The 20,756-nt window shown below is 47.5% G+C and overlaps 1 protein-coding gene across 3 annotated transcripts in view; it reads right to left on the bottom strand.

The window, feature by feature from the left end:
* Nucleotides 1-20,756, bottom strand: part of ZBTB7C (zinc finger and BTB domain containing 7C) — a 325,652-nt gene that overhangs the window by 160,906 nt on the left and 143,990 nt on the right. The gene's annotated exons all lie outside the window — the stretch shown is intronic.

Below are 20,756 nucleotides of genomic sequence, written 5' to 3'. Positions count from 1 at the left end.
TTCATCCACCCACTTCCCAGACTCCTGGTGGCAGAAGGACGGCTTAGGTGTGCCACTTCCCTGTTTGCTCCCCGTTTCCCCACATTGATGGTGACTTAATGATATTTGTTTGCTTTGAGCAATCTGACAATCTGGTTTTATCCCCCCACCTTAGCCAGTCACTTATATTAGGGTGGCTCTGGAAGTCTGGTATTTGGATTTGCTCTCCATCTGTCCCCCGCTCAGTGTTGCTGTACTCCATGTTATACTGTTTAAAAATAAAGTCGAAAAAGTAACAACTAAATACATGACAGCCTGGCAAAAACAGCAGCTGTTGCCCATAAGGCAAAATAGAAGATATTCCCGTGGATATTTTTATAGAGATGGATAGTACAGAGCGAGAGAGAGAAGAAAGGGGTCTCCTCCAATGCAATATCGTTTAACCCTCTCTGATGCCAAGGGGATGATGGGTGTTTCATGCTGGCACCTGTGACTCAGCCCTCAGGCTCAAAATGTGAGTGTGCAGAATCTAAAGTGTCTGAAGAGGCAGCTGGTATCTGAAAACCTTTGTGAGATGAGTGTTTGCGTTCTGACCCCAAGCAAAAGTCAGATCCAAATCAAGTCAACAAGTCCAGACATTGGAGCAGATACAACAATGAATGGCACATGAATTCTGTCCTTGACCAACTCAAAATTTAGTCGAGTTAGCATGACACAAAGTTACCAAAAGTTCACAATGAAATTCATTTTGAAATCCAAATCATATGACACCAAAAGCACAAGTGACAAAAGAAAAATAAATTGGACTTCATCAAAATTTAAAATCTTTTTGCTCAATGGACAGCATCAAGAAAGTGAAAAGATACCCCATGGAATGTGAGAAAAATTTGCAAATCATATATCTGATAAGGGACTTATGTCTAGAATATAGAAGACCTCTTAGATCTCAAAATTAAAAGACAATCCAATTTTTAACACATGGCCAAAGGATTTGAATAGACATTTCTCCAAAAAAGATATACAAATGGTCAATAAGCACATGAAAAGATGCTCAATATCATTACCTTCCAGAGAAATGCATATCAAAACCACAATGAGGTATCACTTCACACCTATTTAGGATAACTAGAATCAAGAAATCAGCTAAGAACAAACGTTAGCAAGGATGCAGAGAGATTGGAGCCCTCGCACATTGCCAGTAGGAATGTAAAACGGTGCGGCCCCTTTGGAAAGCAGTCTGGCAGTTCCTCAGAAGGGTAAATGCAGAGTTACCATACGATGCAGCAATTCTACTCCTAGGTATACACCCAAAGGAAACGAAAACATATGTCCACACATCAGCATGTACATGAATATTCATAGCAGCATTATTCAAAATAGCCAAATGTGGAAGCAAATGTCCATCAACTGATGAATGGATACATAAAATGTGGTATATTTATACAGTGGAATATTATCCAGCCATAAAAAGGAATGAAGTTCTGATACATGTTATAACATGAATGAACCCTGAAAACATGCAAAGTGAAAGAAGCCAGTCACAAAAGACCACATATTCCATTATTCCATTTATATGAAATTTCCAGAATAGATATATCTATAGAGACAGAAAGTAGATTAATTTGTTGTCAGGGGCTGAAGGAGGGGAGATTGGGGAGTGACTTTTAAAGGGTATCTTTTTGGGATGATGAAAATATTCTAGAATTAGTGGTGATGGTTGCAAACTCTGTGAATATATTAAAAAATCACTGAATTATATACTTTAAACAGATATCAAATAAGCTGTTTTTTCAAAATCCATAAAATTTACACGGAGAGGCAAAAGACCCTAAATATCCAACTTAATATTGAAGGAAAAAGACAAAGTTGGAGAACTGACACTCCCTGACGCTAATCAAGACAGTGGTACTGGTGAAAGAACAAATCGGTAAATGGGACAGAATGGAGAGCCCAGAAATAGACCCACATAAATACAGTCAACTGGTCTTTGGCAAAGGAGCAAAGACAATACAAGGAAAAAAGATAGTCTTTTCAACAAATGGACGTGGAGCAAACGGGCATCCACGTGTAAATCAATCTAGACACAGATCTTACACCCTTCACAAAAATTAACTCAAAATGGATCATAGATCTAAATGTGAAATGTGAAACTATGAAATTCCCAAAAGATAACATAGGAGAAACCCTCGATGATCTTGGCTATCATGAGGACTTTTTAGATGTGACACCAAAGGAACGATCCATGAAAAAAAAAATTGATAAGCTGGACAACCTGGATTTCATTACAATTAAACATTCTGGTCTGCAAATGACTATGTCAAGAGAATAAGAAGAAAAGCCATAGACTGGGAGAAAACATTTGCTCAAGTCACATATGATCAACAACCGTTATCCGAAATACACAAAGAACTCTTAAGACTCAATGACAAGAAAATGAACAACCTGATTAAAAAATAGGCAGCAGATCTGAACAGACACTTCATCAAAAAAGATACATAGATGACAAGTAAGTATAAGAAAAGATGCTCCACACCCTATGTCATCAGGAAAATGCAAATTAAGACAATGAGGTAGCTCTACACACCATTAGAAGGGCCACAGTCCAGCGCACTGACAACACCAAATGCTGGTCAGGATGGGGAGCAACAGGAACTCCCGTTCACTGCTGGTGGGGATGCAAAATGGCTCAGCCACGTTGGAAGACAGTTTGGCAGATTCTTACAAAACTACACATACTACTACCATATGATCCAGCAATCGTGCTCCTGAGCATTTACCCAAATGAGTTGGAAACTTGAATGTCCACATCCACACACAAAAAACTGCACATGGATATTTACAGCAGCTTTATTCATAATCACCAAAACTTGGAAGCAACCAAAATGTCCTTCAGTAGGTGAATGGATAAGTAAACTGTGGTACATCCAGACAATGGCCTATTATTCTATGCTAAAAACGAAATGAGCTATCAAGTCATGAAAAGGTATGGAGGGATCTAAAGTGCCTATTACAAGTGAAAGAAGTCAATCTGAAAAGGCTACATACTGTGTGATTCTAATTACCGTGTTTTCCCGAAAATAAGACCTAGCCGGACCATCAGCTCTAATGCATCTTTTGGAGCAAAAATTAGTGTAAGACCTGGTCTTATTTTACTATAAGACCCCATCTAATATAATATAATATAATATAATATAATATAATATAATATAATGTAATGTAATGTAATGTAATGTAATGTAATGTAATGTAATATAATATAATATAATATAATATAATACCCAGTCTTATTTTACTATAAGATCTGGTCTATAACATAACATAACATAACATAACATAACATAACATAACATAACATAACATAACATAACATAACATAACATAACATAACATATAATGTAATAACTTAATACCGGGTCTTATATTAGTTTTTGCTCTGAAAGATGCATTAAAGCTGATGGTCCGGCTAGGTCTTATTTTTGGGGAAACAGCGTATATAACATTCTGGAAAAGACAAAACTACGGAACCATTAAAAGGTCAGTGGTTGCCAGGGGTTAGGAGGCGGGAAGGATGAGTAGCAGGTGCACAGCAGTTTCAGGGCAGTGAAACTACTCTGTATGACACTGTATTGGGGGGTACCTGTCATTATGCATTTGTCAAACCCATAGAGGGCACAACACTGAAAATGAACCCTAATGTGAACTGTGGACTTTGGGTGATTATGATGTGTCAATGTAGGTTCATTAATTGTGACAAATGTCCCTCTCTGATGGGGGATGTTGATACTGGGGGAGGTTGTGCATGTGAGGGGGCCTAGGGGGATATGAGCACTCTCCATACTTTCTGCTCAGTTTTGCTGTGAACCTAAAACTGCTCTTATAAATCAACTTTATTAATTAAAAACATATCCAAGCCAAGAGAAGAGATGAGACATGATAGCTTATGATTTGTCGCTGAATGGCTGCTTCTGTGGGTAAGGCAGGAGGTCCGAGCAGAGATGGCATCCATCCCAGAGAAGCATCTAGATACCGACTGGGTCTTGAAGAAAGGATAAAATTTGGAGAGTTAATCCAGTGTGGGGCAGGGGAATACAGGCCAAGTTCGGGGGATGCCACAAGAGCGCCTCTCCTTCCCTACAGGTTGGACCACCATCGTGTGTAGTGGGTACAAGCCCCTTAGACCCAACTCCAGCCAGGACATGGCAGGCGTCTCTTCTGACCAGTGAGAGAGGCTTTGCTCTGCAGGGCCCCTGGCTTGCCCACCTGCTTGGCTCCTGGCTCAGGAGGGTCCGGTACTCCCCCACCCAGAGAAAATGTCCCCTTCCCAGATGAAATAGCCTGGGCCCAATGCTGAGGAGCTGGCCTGCCTTGGACGCACTTATGTGTCAGGCACTCTTCAAGTGGTGCAAATACAGCATGAAGGAGACACACGACGCTTTGGAGCTTGTGAGGAGAGGGTGCCAGACGACGAAGGACACAGCAGAGGTGTGAAGGGCCCTGCAAAGGACCAGAGCAGAGCGGCGCTGAGCTGATGGTGGCAAGTCTGGACTGGTGGTCAGGGAAGATTGAGGTGACGTTTAAACAGAGACCTGCATCCTGAGAAGCAGCAGCCTGTGAGGGCCGAACAGTTGTATCTGCAGCAGCAGGTGGCCCAAAGGCCATGGGAAGGAACGGGGCTGGTGTGCCAGAGGACCAGAAGGCAGGCCGGGGTGGCCTGACGCCCTTGTGATCTTACATCCCATTGTCCTTTGCTTTTGATTACACACTCCCTTTATTTTGGTTTTTCTATCCTCAAAGCCAACGCCTGGAAATTAACTCAGCCAGAGAGCTCGCTGCAGAAGCCCCGTTAGTGAGGGCGCTAATCACTCGTGAGGTGATGTTTTCACAATTAAAACTAGAACACCCTGCGCTTGTGTTGAACAGGACCCACTCTTCCGTGGGTTGTATCATTTGTAGTGGCCTCTCCCACGTGCACTGGGAGGCACATGGCTCCTGCCACAGGCCTCCTGACAGTATTTCCACAGAACAGCCTGCACTCATGCACATCACATGACTCTTGCCACAAATGAAGCAAGCACCTAACGACATCAAATCTGAAAAGAAAGCAGCTAAATTTCAGACAACGGTAAGGAGAACGGGGCACAAAAAGCAAGTGCTGTATCCAAAGTCATTAACCTCTCTTTGGGGCACTGGTTCCAACTGTTCTGAACTAAAAGCATCACGTCGAATCCCATGTGGTTAAAGAACGTGCCAGAGAATTTGGGCCGGGATGGGAACTGGCACTGAAGTGAGAGCAGAACTGGCTAACGGGCCATGTCAGAGTGCAGGGGTCCCCCCCACCCCGGGCTGAGCATCCAAGTGGAGGGTGGCTCCATGAAACTGCCAAAATGTGCGGCTGGGATGCAAAATGGCCTCCAAAATGCACAGCTGTGACGACGTGTGCGGCAAATGAAGGACTAGGTGAGTCAAAAGGTACTTGGACACGCGTCAGCCCGTTCGGTGGTGAGAGCGGGCATTATGGGCGGAGGCGGCTGGGTGCAAGCGCCATGGCACAGCGTCAGCTGGAGAGGCTGGTGGCTTCTTTTCCTCCAAGACTATTTATTTTTATTGTGGTAAAATACAGATAACATGAAATTTACCATCTTAACCATTTTTAAGTGTACAGTTCCATGGCATTAAGTACCTTCACATAGTTGTGCAACCCTCACCACCATCCATCTCCAGAGTTTTTTCATCTTGCTCCACAGAAACCCTACACCCATTAAATAGTAACTCCCCCTCCCCCCTCCCCCAGCTCCTGGCAACCACCATTCTACTTCCTGTCTCTATGAATTTGACTTCTCTAGATACCTATATAAGTGGAATATACAATATGTGTTCTTTTGTGATGGCTTACGTCACTTATCCTCAGGGTTTATCCACGTTGTAGAATGTGTCAAAATTTCCTTCCTTTTTAAGGTGAACAATACTCCATTGTATGCCTATACCACGTTTTGTTTATCCCTCCATCCGTTGGTGGACACTTGGGTTGCTTCCATCTTTTGCCGACTGTGGCTAATGCTGCTATGTACATGGGTGTACACGTATCTCTTTGAGTCTCTGCTTTGAATTATTTTAGATTTATACCCAGAAGTAGAATGGCTGGATCACACGGACTTCACATTTATCTTTAGCTACCCTACTGTATATATGTGATTTTAAAACTCAGAATGCCATCAACTTTTTGTTTTCGTTTTTTGAAGTGGGTGCAGTATAAAATAATAAATAAATTCATTAAGAAATAAATCTCCTCCAAGCTCTGGGACTGAAATACCAGTTCCAACCATCCTGCTCACCGCTATTATTTCTTCTTGACACTCCCTGCCCCATAGGGGACATCTAAGTCAACTCTCTGCTTGGTGGGAGCCCCCTCCACAGGAACCCCCCCACCCCCAACGCATGGTCACCTACACTGGGTCTGAGGACTCCCAGGGAGGAAGCACTCACTACCTCAGCAGGCAGCCCATGTCTCGGTGGGCAGCTTTTATTGTTTCCAAGTTCTTTCTTGTGCTGATGAGAAATTTGTTTTCTCCAGTCAGCGGTAAGGAGGCAGAGCTGTTCTGTGGATTTGCTTGGCATGGGCGAAGGCTGAGGGGGTGGAAAATGCCATCGTGGTCTCCAAGGCTCACAGCCTTGTTGTGGGAGAGTGATGGCTGAGGTAACTGAAGTTACATAACCAAACTGAACCGTTTAGGAGGAGGAGGCAATATGAGTAGTGAAAGCGACACAGTTGATAGAAAGTGAGGGGAGAACGACGCAGGTGACTGCTCACTGGCACTCGCTCCCTGAAGACAAAGGCCTCAGTTAGAAAGGAGGCGCCACCTACCCACAGCCCCCAAACCTAGGTCCCCAGGCCAGACTCGTCCCTCGAGCCTTGAGCCTGGTTGTCCGGAGTGAGTGGAAATCCTTTCCTTCCAGCTCTCCGCGGTAACTTCTCAGCCAGAAGCCAGAGGTCTCTGTAAAATGCCCTCTCGTTCAGCCTCACATTCCGTCCCTCGTGAGTCTGCCAAGCCCAGTCCTAAACATCTGGAATCCATCCCTGCTCTCCATCCCACAGGCCCCTCTGCCATCAGACCCTCACCATCTGTTACAGGTTGAGTTGCATCCTCCCAAATTCATATGTGCAAGTCCTAACTCCCAGTACCTGTGACCTTATTTGGAAACAGGGTCGTTGTGGAGATAATTAGTTCAGATGAAGTCATAGTGGGATAGGATGGGCCCCTAATCCAATATGACTGGTCTCCTTAGAGAAAGGGGAAATTTGGACACAGACCCGCACACGTGGAGAGTGCCACGTGATGATAAAGGCACAGATGGGGGTGATGCTTCTACAAGCTAAGGCACACCAAAGGTGGCCAGCAAACCCCCAAAAACTAGGGGAGAGGCCTGGGACAGACTCTCCCTCACAGCCTTCGGAAGGAACCACCCCTGCCCACCCCTGGGTCTTGGACTTCAGTCTCCAGAACTGTGAGAGAGTAACTTTCTGTTGTTGAAGCCCCCAGTCTGTGGTGCTTTGTTGTGGCAGCCGAGCAGACCAACGCGCCATCCCTCCCACCCTCCTTCAGTGGCGTCTAAACTCTCTGCCTTCAAACCCTCCCGTCTGCCCTCCCCACAGTGAGCCTCCATGCAATCACCAGAAGTATCACTATGACACAGACCTGACGCTGTCACCCTCCTGCTTAACGCCCATGAGACCTTCTCCTACAGCGTGGAAGCGCCGTTTCAAAGTTGGTCCAACTACTCCCCTTTTTAGACCCCTCTCCCCTCTCTCTCCAACCCCACTGAAGCCCCGCATCTTCTGAGGGAGCCAGGCCTTCCTTGTCCCTGCAAAGCTCCAGTTCACCCCCAGGAGACACCCCCAAGAGGGTCGTGCTCCCCATCAATGTCCATCCCTCACAGTGCTGAGCCCATTGTCCTGTCCCCACAGGGTTCTGTCCTCTGGGGGCTCCCACCTCCCAGCCAGAACTGTCTGGCCTGATTGGAGGCTGGTCTTGGGCGGCTGAGACGCACAGGCTTCGTTGTCTGCCTGTGGCGCCTCTGAAAACTTCGGTCCGCGGCCGAGTCCTTCCAGGACAGAAAACATGCTCATAACATTGCTGTCCCAGAGGTGGCGCTGGGAGGAGCCACGCTGCTGCCCATTCGGTGCACTGAGGCAGACAGAGCCTCAGCAGAGACCAGGTGACACTCCCGTAGGTCGGGGTGGCCGCGTCCCACCATGGACAAGGATTTGGGCGTGACGCCTGCACTGGGTCTCTCGCCTGTCCTGGCCCTGGTCATCCAAGGGCCTGGTTTCAAATCAGCATCTGCCCAGCCCAGTTCTGGGGTGGCTGCCTGGCGCTGACAGAATCGGGGGTCCGCCTCTTCCCATGTCAGCTGTCCCTGCTGAGTCAGGTCCCCGAGCCTCACACCACGCCTGGGGGGCCGGCGGCTCAGCCCAGTCCCTGAAGGACGCCTAGTGTCTTGCAGAAAATCAGTGGCCCCAAAGGGCTGCTGAACCAAAGAAGAAACGTAGGACTGTGGCCCAGTGCACCCCAGAAGGCGTGGCTGATCACCTGCCCTCTCCCTGTCCCACACGCACCACGGGGACACGAGCATTTCTCAGATACCCTTTCTATAAGGAAAGCTGTCCCGGGGCAGAGGACGCAGCACAGGGGCAAGTACCAGGAAGGCTTTCAATACTGCTTATCAAAGGAGTAAATGTGTGACTAGGTGGGTGGACGCTTGTGGGGGTCATCTGGCCTAGCCCCTCTCCACACGGGACAGACAGATGCCTGGAGAGATGCCTGGAGGGGTGAGAGCGGGGCGTGGGGGAGGGTTAGTTTCATCAAGGCCACTGCTGGTAGCAAATCTGTGTTGTTTTTGTTTAAACTAAAAGCACAGTTTCCCTTTATTCCCTCAAAGCACTGTGTTATGTCCCCCACCCCCACCCCCTTGTCCTGGATCTGCTCCCCTCTGTCTGAGAACTTCCCTCTCTGCTCAGCCTTTGATCCAGCCAACCCAGGGCTCCCCACCTAACAGCCTTCTGTGCTAATTCCCGCCAAGGCAGCTCCCCTTCACCCAGGCCCACCCTCAGTCCTCCAGCCAGCAGGGGCTGCCTGGGCAGTAACTCTGCCGCTGCCTGGGTGCTGAGAGTGAAGGCCCTCTGTCACAGGCAGCTCTCTGCAAAAGGCACAGCCCCCCCGCCCACAGCACACAAGGCCCTTACTCCATTCCTATGCTTCATAGCAACTTGTTTACTAATCCCCCCTTTATAATAATAACAGCCCTGAGCCCCTTCCCATCTATAGTCTCACTGGACCCTCAAGCTTGGGACCTGAATAGGGAGGGGGCTGGGTGAAGACGCCTATTATCTCTATTTTATAGATGCAGCAGCGAGAGCTGAGGGCCAGCCATCGGCCCCCCGGCAGTGCTGTTCGGAGCTGTCTCCCACTCTGAGATCTCTTCTCTCCACACACTGCTTGCTCCTGCCCTACCCAGACATATAACTTCGAAGGAGGGCTGACTATGTGCAGGGCGCTGGAAGATGCGCAATTCATTGATTCCTCCCACCTCCCTGGGAGGCAGGCAGGCAGTCATCAGCTCCACACTGCACGGAGGGCAGTGAGGTGCACCTCTTAGGAACCTTCCCAGGTCAGCCTGTGAGTGGTGGGGAGAGGATTCCCACGCAGCACACTGCTGGCTCTGTGCTCCAGTCCACACGAAGGAACCAATAACTGACGTACGCGTGCTCAGAGTCTGCATTTGAACATGGGTCAAGGCCTCCATTTGCAGAAGGAGCACCTCGATTGGTGGAAAGGTGGGCACAGGGCAGGAGGAGGACAGAGAGGCCTTTGCATTAGGGCGCCGCTTTGCTCAGGCTGGAATCCCAGTGCTGGCATCTTGGGTGGGAGCCTTGAATTTGTTCAGTCACACGGGGCTGAGGCTCAGACAGGGGCGACACCTTACTTTCTCCATGCAGAGGTGGGGAGAGCAAGGCTGTCTCTGGGCGACAAATACTTATTGAGAACCTAAGCTCCTGGCACCGTGCCGAGTGAGCAGGATACAACTCGGAACCCAAACTGCCAGGGACCGGCTCACGGAGCTCCAGTTTTCACCCACCAGCTGGCCTTACGTCCCAGGCACCCAGCATCCCAACTGTTGGGCTTTTACATCCAGACTTAAATTCAGGTTCACAGGGACTCTATATAACCATCCAGAAAAATAAATCAACCAACAGCTAGCAATAGTGATATTTAAAAGGTATTAAGTGCCAAATACTCTCTAGGTGCTTTGTAGAGGTTACCTCGTTTAATCCCTGGTATAACTCACTGCAGCAAATACCCGGGGTGCCAAAAACATGTACACATTGTTTTTTTAAATGAAAGTTTATTGGGGTGACAATTGTTAGCAAAGTTGCAAAGGTTTCAGGTGTACATTTTAAGAGATGTTATCTATGTATTACTTTTCGAAGTGGAATTGAATTACAGTAGCGATGTGTAGTATGACGTCTGCTCAAAAGATGGCATTAATCAAATGAATGCTAGTAGCGTCATTCCTTGTATTACGATTTTAATAGTTTTTTTCCTTTCTTAAAATGTGTATACTTTTTTTTTGGCACCCTCTGTATTATTCAGTCCATTTTCCAGATGAGAAAATGGAGGCCCAGAAAGGTAAAGTAAGTTGCCTTGCACATGGGGTAGGTGGCAGAGCCTGAGTCTGTGTCCTTGCCTCCCACCACCACCCCTTGCCTTCCCTCTCTCCTGCCTCCAGCAAAAATTCTGTGATTCCAGGATGCCGTTCGGGCTGCCTATGGAAGAGGTACAACTGGGGCTGCTCCTGCCCCCCTCCACCCTGAGTCACCTGGAGAGTAGCTGAGGCACGTGTGAGACGCTTGCCCCGTGAGGCGCTGTGGCCAAAGGGAGCAAGGGGCGGAGGACCACCTGCCTAGTGCTGAGAGCAGGACCTTTGTGCAAGAGTCCTTCACATGGAAAAGGTATTTTCATGTCTATTCTTCTTGAACCACCCTGGGGTGTAACTAAGGCAGGTAGTCACGGTATCATCCCCATTTCTCAGAGGAGAACATCCAGGGTTGGGGTAGCTGCGGCCTTCCCCAAAGTCTCCCCTAGCTGGTCCTGGATGCCTCCCCCAGGGCAATTCCCAGCAGACCATGTGGCCGGAAAGAAGGTGAGTGTCTTCCCACATGGACACAGGACACAAGGGACTGTTTTACTGTGTATGTACGTGACTGATATGGGCTCACCGCCAGAATTAAAAGCAGCCCCCCTCTTCCGGGCGTGAGAATGCATCTCCTTCCGTGTTCTCAACACTCCACGGGACATAGCAAGTGCCCAGCTCTGGAAACCTTGCACCCTGTGCTCTGCACACTGTGCTCTGCACCCAAAGGAACTCCAGGGGAAGCAGCTAGAAATCTGAGACGGGGACGGGAGGAGGCAGAGGTGGAGCTAGAACATCTAGGTCTAGAGGGCCCCTGCCCCGGGGACTGGCCGCCCTGAGCTGTGTTCTGAGATAGCAAGCCCAAGCCCAGGCTCTGTGCCAGCAGCAGCGTTGTGAGAAAACCAAACTAACCAAATCCTGAAGACTAAACCGACAGCACCAACCCAGGACGAGTACGTGATTACACACTGAGCTCCGGACTAAAGGGCTTCTCGGCTTCCTTGGGAAGGCCAGAGGATGGTTTTACACTGGGGGTGCAGAAAGGATGAGAGAGATGCAGGACTAGCTGGGTCAGCCTCGAGACCCCTAGTACTGTGGGCGATGGGTTTGCCCAGCAATGGCCCCCCAGCCAAGACAGAGATACTGGGATAGAGATGAGGAATGTCCGCACCTACACCCCTTCTTCTAATCAATCTCCATGCCTGGCATATCCGAGAAACCCAAGGGCTCCAGCCCTGGGCTCCCTGGCTCTCCCACACCATCAGCCAGCAGGCTAACAGGCAGTGCATGTTTAACAGAGAGCCAATTAACCAGCCTTTGTGGGAAAGGGGGCTGGGGAGGGAGAAAATTGACTGGATCTAGAATATGTTTTCTACACAGAAATATGCTTTTTTGCTGACGTAGGTGTGCGCACATGTGGATGCAGTGTAGGAGGGGTGGGGAGGCTGTCTCACCTGACTGCTTCCAGGGGCTGGCCAGACAGAGAAGTGAAAAGGAGTCCCTGGGCTTGGTCCCAGCCTGCCACTACTGTGTTTCCCGGAAAAGAAGACCTAACCGGAAAATAAGCCCTAGTGTGAGTTTTCAGGATGACATCCCCTGAACATAAGCCTTAATGCATCTGTTGGAGGAAACCTTAATATAAAACCTGGTCTTATTTTTGGGGAAACATGGTATGACTCTGAGCAAGTCACTTAATCTCCATTAGCCTCAAGTTTTGCATCTATAAAATGGGAGAATTGCCTGTATTCTCCTCCCATCCATGCAAACATGAGAGAGGGCCTGTTTGAGGGCCTGCTGTTTTCTTACCTAACAGTCACTCTCCCCTTATGACTTAGAAATCTGGCTGACTTACTTACCTGAAAAATCACACTTCCAAGATAATTTTGCAGAGAAAGATGGCTAATAGGACGTATGCAGCAGTTTGTGAGTGGGACCATAAAAAAGCTCTTTAAAAGTCATGATAGCTTTGCTCTAGCAGCCACCTTGGACCATGAAGATGCCCAGGTAAGGATGACGGAACAGTGTGACAGGAGTCCCAGGTACCTGTGGCTATTCATACTCACCCTGAACAGCCTACCTTGGGGCTTGTTTTGCATGAAGGAAAAATAAACTTTGGAATTCTTTAAACCACTGTTGTTTATGTTCTCGGTTGCTAACTTAGTTCCCTCTGTGACACAGGGCCTGCAGCCCCTACACTCGTAACCAGCTCTCCCAGAACTCTGCAGTCCCGCCACTCCACAAAAGTCCATGAAAGTCACAAACCGTGAACCCATGAAAGACCTTTAAACGCAAGATCTGATTAATAAAACTGAGGTGAACTAGAGGTGTGGGAGAAAAGAACCACCGTGAGCACAAGGAGAGGTGGAAATTCCATGTGACTGATGCGTCCAAGTAGATGCAGGGGCTGTAGAGGGCGGGGAGGTCTTCATGGGGGGGGGGGGAGGAAGACAGGAGGACAGCAAACAGTCTGGGGGAATGAATCCCCAGGGGCCGCAGCGTCAGGGCCGCCGGCTCCATACCTCAGCTCAGCCTCCCAGGGCACCACTGTACTTCACTAAAGGTGAACAGTGGGGAGAACAGAGCTTTCCAGAACATTGGGGCAGCGTGCTAATATGAGGGGCTCGGTCCAGGAAGTCAATTCCCAAAGTCTGACAGAGCTGACTACCCACACCGGCACCACTGCTTACTCACTGTGGGCAAGACAACTAACTTCGCTAGGCCTTTTTCTTCATCCACAAATTGGGAGTGACCATAGTAATTATTCAGAGTTGTTGTGGATTACAGATAATGCATACAAATCTACCTATTTTGCACAGTGCTTGGCACATAGTAAGTGCTCAATAAAGAACTGAACAGCCTAATACATATTCTACACATTGAAGGGCAATTATAATGAAATTGTTCAACTGGGTTCCATATTCTCTATTAATCAGGCAGCTACTTTTATTATATATTATTAGGTTGGTGCAAAACGAATTGCGGTTTAAAGGGTAAAAAAAAAAATTTTTCAAAAACCACGATTATTTTTGCACCAGCCTAACACATATCTGAAACACTTCCAACAGAATATAGGGGCCTTGTGACTTGCTTTGACCAACCGAATGCAATGAAAGTAATTTGTGTGCCCTCTGAGCCTTGAGCTGAAGAGGTCTTACAGTTTCTGTTCTCTCCCTTAGAATGTTGTCACTGTCACATGAAGACATAAGCTAGCCTCCTTACGGACGAGGGACACATGAAGAGAGAAGCCCAGTGATCTCGGACTGTCCCAGCTGAGCCCAAACAGGTGCGTGAGCCCAGCCAACACTGCACAGAGCCCAGCCCAAACGGCTGACCGCAGAGTAATAAACACATGAATGATGATTGTTTGAAGCCACTAATTCTGGGACCGTTATACAGCAGTAGATAACTGCTATAGGTCGATCCAGAAACGTCTCCAAGGCATCTTCCAAGCTCTGCCGTCCCGGGTTATTACGCCGTGACCCTCTCTGAATGGCTACCCTCTCTCCCCACCTTGGTTCTCACTTTCTCCCAATGTCTTAGTCCTTAACAGAGACGCACCGATCAAGTGCTATATTGTTGAAGAGCTGGGCATTTACATCCCGGGGAAAGGCTTTTAACCAACGGTAGGGCGTTAGGGGTGGACTGTAGAGGCATCTAAGCCAACTCCCTCCTTTTACAACTGAGGGCATGGGCATAACTCTTCTCTCTCCACCTGGCCTAGAAGCACCTGTGGGTCAGGTGTGCATGCCACGCACCTTAGCATCCTCCAGGTGCCCTGAGGGGCCTCCACCGCCGGGGGTGGCCAGTGTATGTTCCCAGAGAGACTGACTGTCCTCATCTAGCTGCTTAGCATCCCGCTCTGCACCCTTAGAGCACAGTGACAGCCCTCCCTCCCTCCGTCTTCAGCCATGAGGAAAGCCACGCTCAGAAGTGTCCTGACAAGGCTGGCAGGGCCGGAAGAGGTCAGACAAGCCTTTGGGAACTGACAGGCCACAGTATTCTGTGTACACGGGAGGAGTGGGGCCCCGTGTCCCCGAGTCCTGCTGCTGCTGCTACCGGCTGACATTTTGCCGAGTTCGGCCATTCAGAGAGCACCTTTGCAAGCTTCCTCCCCTTGGATTTCCTGCTCCATCTTCTAGGCAGATACCTTCACTGTTCTGAGGGTTTGTGGGTGAGCCAGGTGGACCCACCCCCTTCCTTTCGGTCAACTCTCGGGTCAGTAAGGAGGAGAGACGATCATGGTCTTACTTGTAATGGCTTCAACCAAACACTAGCTATTAGCTTCAGAGTCTATGGATGTTGGCTCCTGGGCTGCCCCTTGCCACAGGTATTTCAACTGATCCTAAAGGTTTCAGTGGTTGTTTACACAGTAGTTGTTTGTTATAAGTGCCATGACGTATTATGACCCACAGCCTATAGTGAATAGGGAATCCGCTGAGCACCTTTTAGGGTTGTGCTAATTCCTCCAGACCCCAGTTAAACAGGAGTTCTGTTTTACTAAACCCCACTTTACCATAAGGGTTTTCAATGGACTGTCTTCGCTCTCTAGTAACTAAAGGGGAAAACAGGGAAATTAGGAAAAGAAAAAAGCTGTCTGGGAGGTATTAGAGTATTTGTGGACATGATGGGAGAAGGGTCCCCCTTCCCTCTCCTTCTCCCCCTCTGTCTCAAATCGAAAGGACAGGAGTTGGAATGAAACATCTTGATGAGGGAGGACATTTAAGGGCACAACTTCTTATTCCATAAGAAAAGCCCGATTCAGACCGTTGGCTCTTGACGAGGGAGGGTGAGCTCTGTGCGGTGCTATAATGTAGCGATGGGAGAAAAGGAATGGGTACCAAGGAGAGAGCTGAGAGGGCTGAAAGATGGTGGAGACGCCCTCCTGGGAACTGGCAGACGGTCAGAGGTTGCCATTAAGCAAAGTCAGATGGATAGGGAGTCTTCTCCATGGGATGGCTCCTCAGCCAGGAGACAGGACTGGCGGAAAGTAGGATTTCGGGCAATAACGAGCAGCGACAATGCTATTAACCAACAGGCCTTTCACTGCATCCTTGCATTTCAGTTGTGTGGGCCTCAGTCTCCTCACCTGTATTATGGGAGGAATGGACTAGATTTCCAAGGCCAATTGCTGGTTCTGACCATGGGTGACATTGTTAATGGTCAGCCCTGAGAGGAAATCCTTTCCCATGCCTGCCTCTGGCAGGGAGAGTTCTGCTTGCCATCTGCCTGGCACAGATGGCACCAGGTCCTAGCCTGGCTGGGGTGGGGCCTCTTACGCCTTCCCCTTCTCTCACCCCCGCCTTCTCCTCCCTGGCAGGACCCCTCCTCACTGCTCCACCCCACCCACTGGACTGACAGCACTGCCAAGGGTGGAGGCTGCAGCAGGAAGAGTGAATGCAGCCCTGGCGAGTTGTGGTAGCCTCCCCCTGCCTGCCCGCCTTGGAGTCCAGGAGTCAAGAGGGTCTGGGCAGAAGTAAAACCAAAGGCGGAGGCTGTCTTCCAGCTTAGAGGGCATTCAACACACATAGATACGCACACCCACACACTCTCACACAGGCCTGCACTCCCACACAGATATACACACCCACACATACATACGCACACACACACACACTCTCTGCACCTAACAACAAGGCTCTTTCTTCCCCCTTCCTTTAGGCCCTGCCCCGCACAAAAGGAATCCGTCTGGCTCTCCAGGGGCAACCACAGCCCTTCGAACCATCTGGAAATACAAGCAGGGCAGAACTGTGCCAGGCTGGAGGTGAAGACAGCCAAGGTCAGAGGAAGCGAGGAGAGAAAACAAGGCAGCTGCCAGATGACAGTTCACTGCCCTTCAAATCAGCTCACCCCCCAGAATACCGCACACAGCCCCTCATGTCCGCCTGAACAGCTCACCCTGACTCCCGCTTTCTTCCTGTGTTCTGTTCACCCACCCCTCCTACCCTGTTCTACCACCAGCCCCCATTCTGGTGACATCTAAAAACAGACACACAAAGTATAATTTTAGCTCCAGCCGTCCCTGGCCATGGTTGTGTGGTTTCTAATTATTTTATTCCCAAGATTTACCTTGATGGATAGTTATACACTTTCCAATGTACTGTACAGTATGTTGTAAAGTGCCCTTTTTTAAAAAAATGCGTGGATTAGTCCATGTTGTTAATTTTCCCAGCTCTAAGGAGAAATCTGCAGATAATTACCCGCCTTAGAAGCTCTGATTCAATCCCCATTTCCTTTAATACTAATAAAATGGACAGTTCATTTATAAGAAGTTCCCTAAAAGAGGGTCTTGAAAAACATTATATTTCTTTTAAAGTTGTTAAAGGGCATAAATCCATTACTCAGATAGAGATCGCGTAATAATTTAATGCCTTTGGCTTGGCATTGTTCCCGGAATATTTTCACTTTATCTGTCTTTATTTTCAGGTTGGAACAAATTGGGGAATAATCAGCTCTGTTGGTGGGAATTGTCACAGAGTCCATAAGAAGGCGTGGGGAAGACTTGAGGCGGGCGGGGGGGGGGGGCGGGGAGGACCCTCGGGTGACCGTCAGTCTGAGGAGAAGCCCTGCATGCATGGCACTGAGGGCAGGGCTGACCCAGCTTTCCCTTTGGGCCTCCATGTGGCGCAGACCCTGCCCTGCACATGGCATGGCCTGGGAGACAGCCCCCCCACCTCCCCTCTTCCCTCCCTCTGGCCCGCCAGGCAAGCAGGTGGGAGGGTCCACACAGGCAGAGTCGGTCTGCAAATGGGATTAGTTTGCATTTTCTAAATAAAATAATTTACAGGATGTATTAACCCAACCCCATAATTAAAATCATTGACGTTTCTTTGTGCAGATTGGCAATAAAGAGAAACTAAGTGCAGGAATCAACATTCCTTCTTACAGGCTCGTCACAGGACCCTCCCCTGAAGAAGGCTTGGAAGCCCCGTCCTGCCTGGCCCCTCACCACACAGCACTGCAGGTCGGTTGATCTCCCAGTCAAGGACCCTCAGCCAGCGGGGTTTAGCAGCGCTTGGGGAATGTCGGCCCCAAGCCAACCGGAAGCTGCATGGGAACAGGGCCCAAGCGGTTTGGGAAGCAGGCCTGAACTGAACAGAAGGACGGCTGGGCTTAAACTTCTGCTCTTTGACTGAATCCCCGTGTATTCCTTCCCCTCTCTGGTCCTGTTTCACCTTTACAATAAAGACAGTGAGCTAAAATGATGCTTACAATCTCTTCCTAGTTCCCAGCGCCATGACAAGTATGCTCCTGTGTGGGGAGGACATATTTTGGGCCACAGCTGGTATTCTGGACATGATTGTTGAAAGGAATTGAAGGGCACATGCCAGCCCAGTGAGGTAATAGGTGTGGGGGAAGATGGGGACATCACCACACGCAGTGCAAGGCCTGAGCTGCCAGTGGGTGGAGCTGAGCAGCTACCATGTTTCCCCGAAAATAAGACCTAGCCGGACAATCAGCTCTAATGCGCCTTTTGGAGCAAAAATTAACGTAAGACCCAGACTTATCTTACTATATTATATAAGACCCGGTCTTATTTTAATATAATATAATACCGGGTCTTATATTAATTTTTGCTCCAAAAGATGCATGAGAGCTAATTGTCCGGCTAGGTCTTATTTTCTGGGAAACACATAGTGAGGCTCCAAGGGGAAGGGTGGCCCAAGGCCAGCAGCATACGTCCCTCACCCTGGCCACTAGAACATGCCCATCTTTACAGGCCCTTCCTGTGGAGAGACCTCCTCTGGACTCAGGGCACAGAGGAAAAGCTAAGGGAGGCTGCGGCAGGGAGACCTGACACACAGGAGGCCCCGCTGGAGGAGGCTCACAGGCCACCCTCCTCCCCTGGGAAAGCAGCCAGGTCCCCTCCACAGGTGGACACAGCTGCTGATGCCAACAGCTGCGTCGATGAGCGCTCAGGGCCATCGGAAGGCGAAAGGAGGGCTCCACAGTCAAGCCATGCTCCTGGTGGGGGAGCTTTTAAAGCATATTTTCCTCTCCTCTTTTAGAAGTTACACACTCCATTTCTATTATTTTAGGGCTCACCTTTAAGTTTTTAACATGAATACTTAACTTGAAGTCCAAAATGAATACTACTACCTCTGTCTCAATCAAATCAAGCACTCTGTACCCATTCCTTTCTAGCTTACATACTGAGATTCTAGATCTGTCTTATTCTTTTCCCCCATAAATTAATCAATATTATTAGTATTTTTATAAAAATTAATATTAGTTTACATTTACGCATTTATTTACCAAGGATTCTATTCTCTACTCCCCATTGCATCTTAGATATTCCTTCTGCAATGAGTTTCCTTGATTCTTAAATATATATTTTAGGAGTTCCTTTGGTGAATATCTTCTGGTGCAAAATCTGAAATTTTGTTTGTCTGAATGTGTCTTTCTTGATTATTTATGTTGGCATAAAATTCTAGTGTGATACTTTCTCTGAGCACTTTGAAGATGTCTTCTGGATACCATAGTTGTTGTTCAGAAGTCAGCAACAGTTTTTCTAATTTTGTTGTCCTTTGTAGTTCTTTCCTCCCTGGCTGATTTTTAAAGATCTTTCCATCGTAATGTTATGCAATTTCACTTTCAAGTTTCTAAATGTGTGTGTTTCTTTTCATTTATATTTTTGGGATTCATCTTGCTTCCCTAATCTGAGAATTTATTTCTTTCATCAATTCTGGAAAATCCTCAGCCACTGTCTCTTTAAAGATTATATCTCTCTTATTCTTCTATTTTCTTATTCTATATTTAAAAATCAGGCATTTATTAGACCTTATAATTCAGCCTCTGGTGTCTCTTAGCCTTTCTGATATTTACTTAAGTTTTGTTTTCCTGGGCTGCATTCTGAATAATTCCTTCCTATCTACCTGTTAGTTCACTAAATCTCTTTACAACCACGTCTTCTTATCCAATTCTCACTTCCTGTCCAAGTTTATCTAGATCCTAGAAAGAAATCAATCTATTTAAGATAATCCACTTTGGTATAAGATCAATGTCAACTCTTCCAGAAGGTATTTACAAGCATAAAAGAATACCTACCAAAAAGAAAAAAAACTTGGAACAGGGCTTTGCCCCTGAAAAAAGCTTGATAATCTTTGTTGAACAGATACATGAACTTTAGGGAAATACACCTTCAGCTCAGAAAGTCAACAAAGGCACCACCACATAAAACCCTTTCTAGCCTCAAGAAACAGAAGTTCTAGTTCTTGTTTAAGAGATGCTCAACCTGTCATCAGGGACATGAAAATTGAAACCATACTATAACCTATTGGAATGGCAACAATTAAAAGATTTGCCAATACCAAATGTTGGTGAGAAGGTGGGGCAATGGGGAATGTAGTCTGGTATATAGTCTTTGCCGGCTTATGAGAATATAATTGGACAGAACGGCTCTGGGAAAAAACAGTTTGGTGTTATCTAGTAAAAAGGAAGCTAGGCATACTTTATGATGGACCCCCCAGCTATGTATTCTATAGCAACGTGGACCACATGGTTACATGCTAAGAAGATTCATGGCGTTTTGTTTGTATTTGCCTCAAACGGGAAATAACCAATAATCCAATCAAGAATAGAAGCAGTAAAAAGATTAGTGTATATTCTTGTGTAATCATACAATGGGATACAGTAATGACAATGAGCAACAACTACACGCAACCAAACGGACGATTCTAACAAACCTAATGTTGAGTAAAAAACAAGACCTGAGAGAATACATAGATCACGATTCAATTTTTCAGTACTAGATTCAAAATCAGGCAAATTTAAATGATAAAGATGAAAACACAATTAGGAAAAGAAAAGCAAGGAAATTATTACTGTAAAAATTAAGGCTAATAGTTACCTCTCAGGAGAGGGAAGGAATTTCTGGGGGTTTTGGACATGGATGGTGGTTTCTTGGGTGTTTGCATTCCAACTATGTGTTGAACCATATGTACAAATTGTATGCACTGTTCTATGTGATATATTATGTTTCAGAATAATAAGATTAAGATACAAAAAGGGGGATGGAGGAAGGAAGTGTCGCAAGCAACCGGAGGATATGTACCTTCAAAACGAGGGAGCAAACCAAGAAGGAAGATACT

This window comes from Rhinolophus sinicus, linkage group LG09, assembly GCF_036562045.2.
Source record: "Rhinolophus sinicus isolate RSC01 linkage group LG09, ASM3656204v1, whole genome shotgun sequence".
NCBI classification, from domain to species: Eukaryota; Metazoa; Chordata; class Mammalia; order Chiroptera; family Rhinolophidae; genus Rhinolophus; species Rhinolophus sinicus.
The sequence above is the reverse complement of the archived record's forward strand: the minus strand, read 5'-3'. Positions and strand labels throughout refer to the sequence as shown.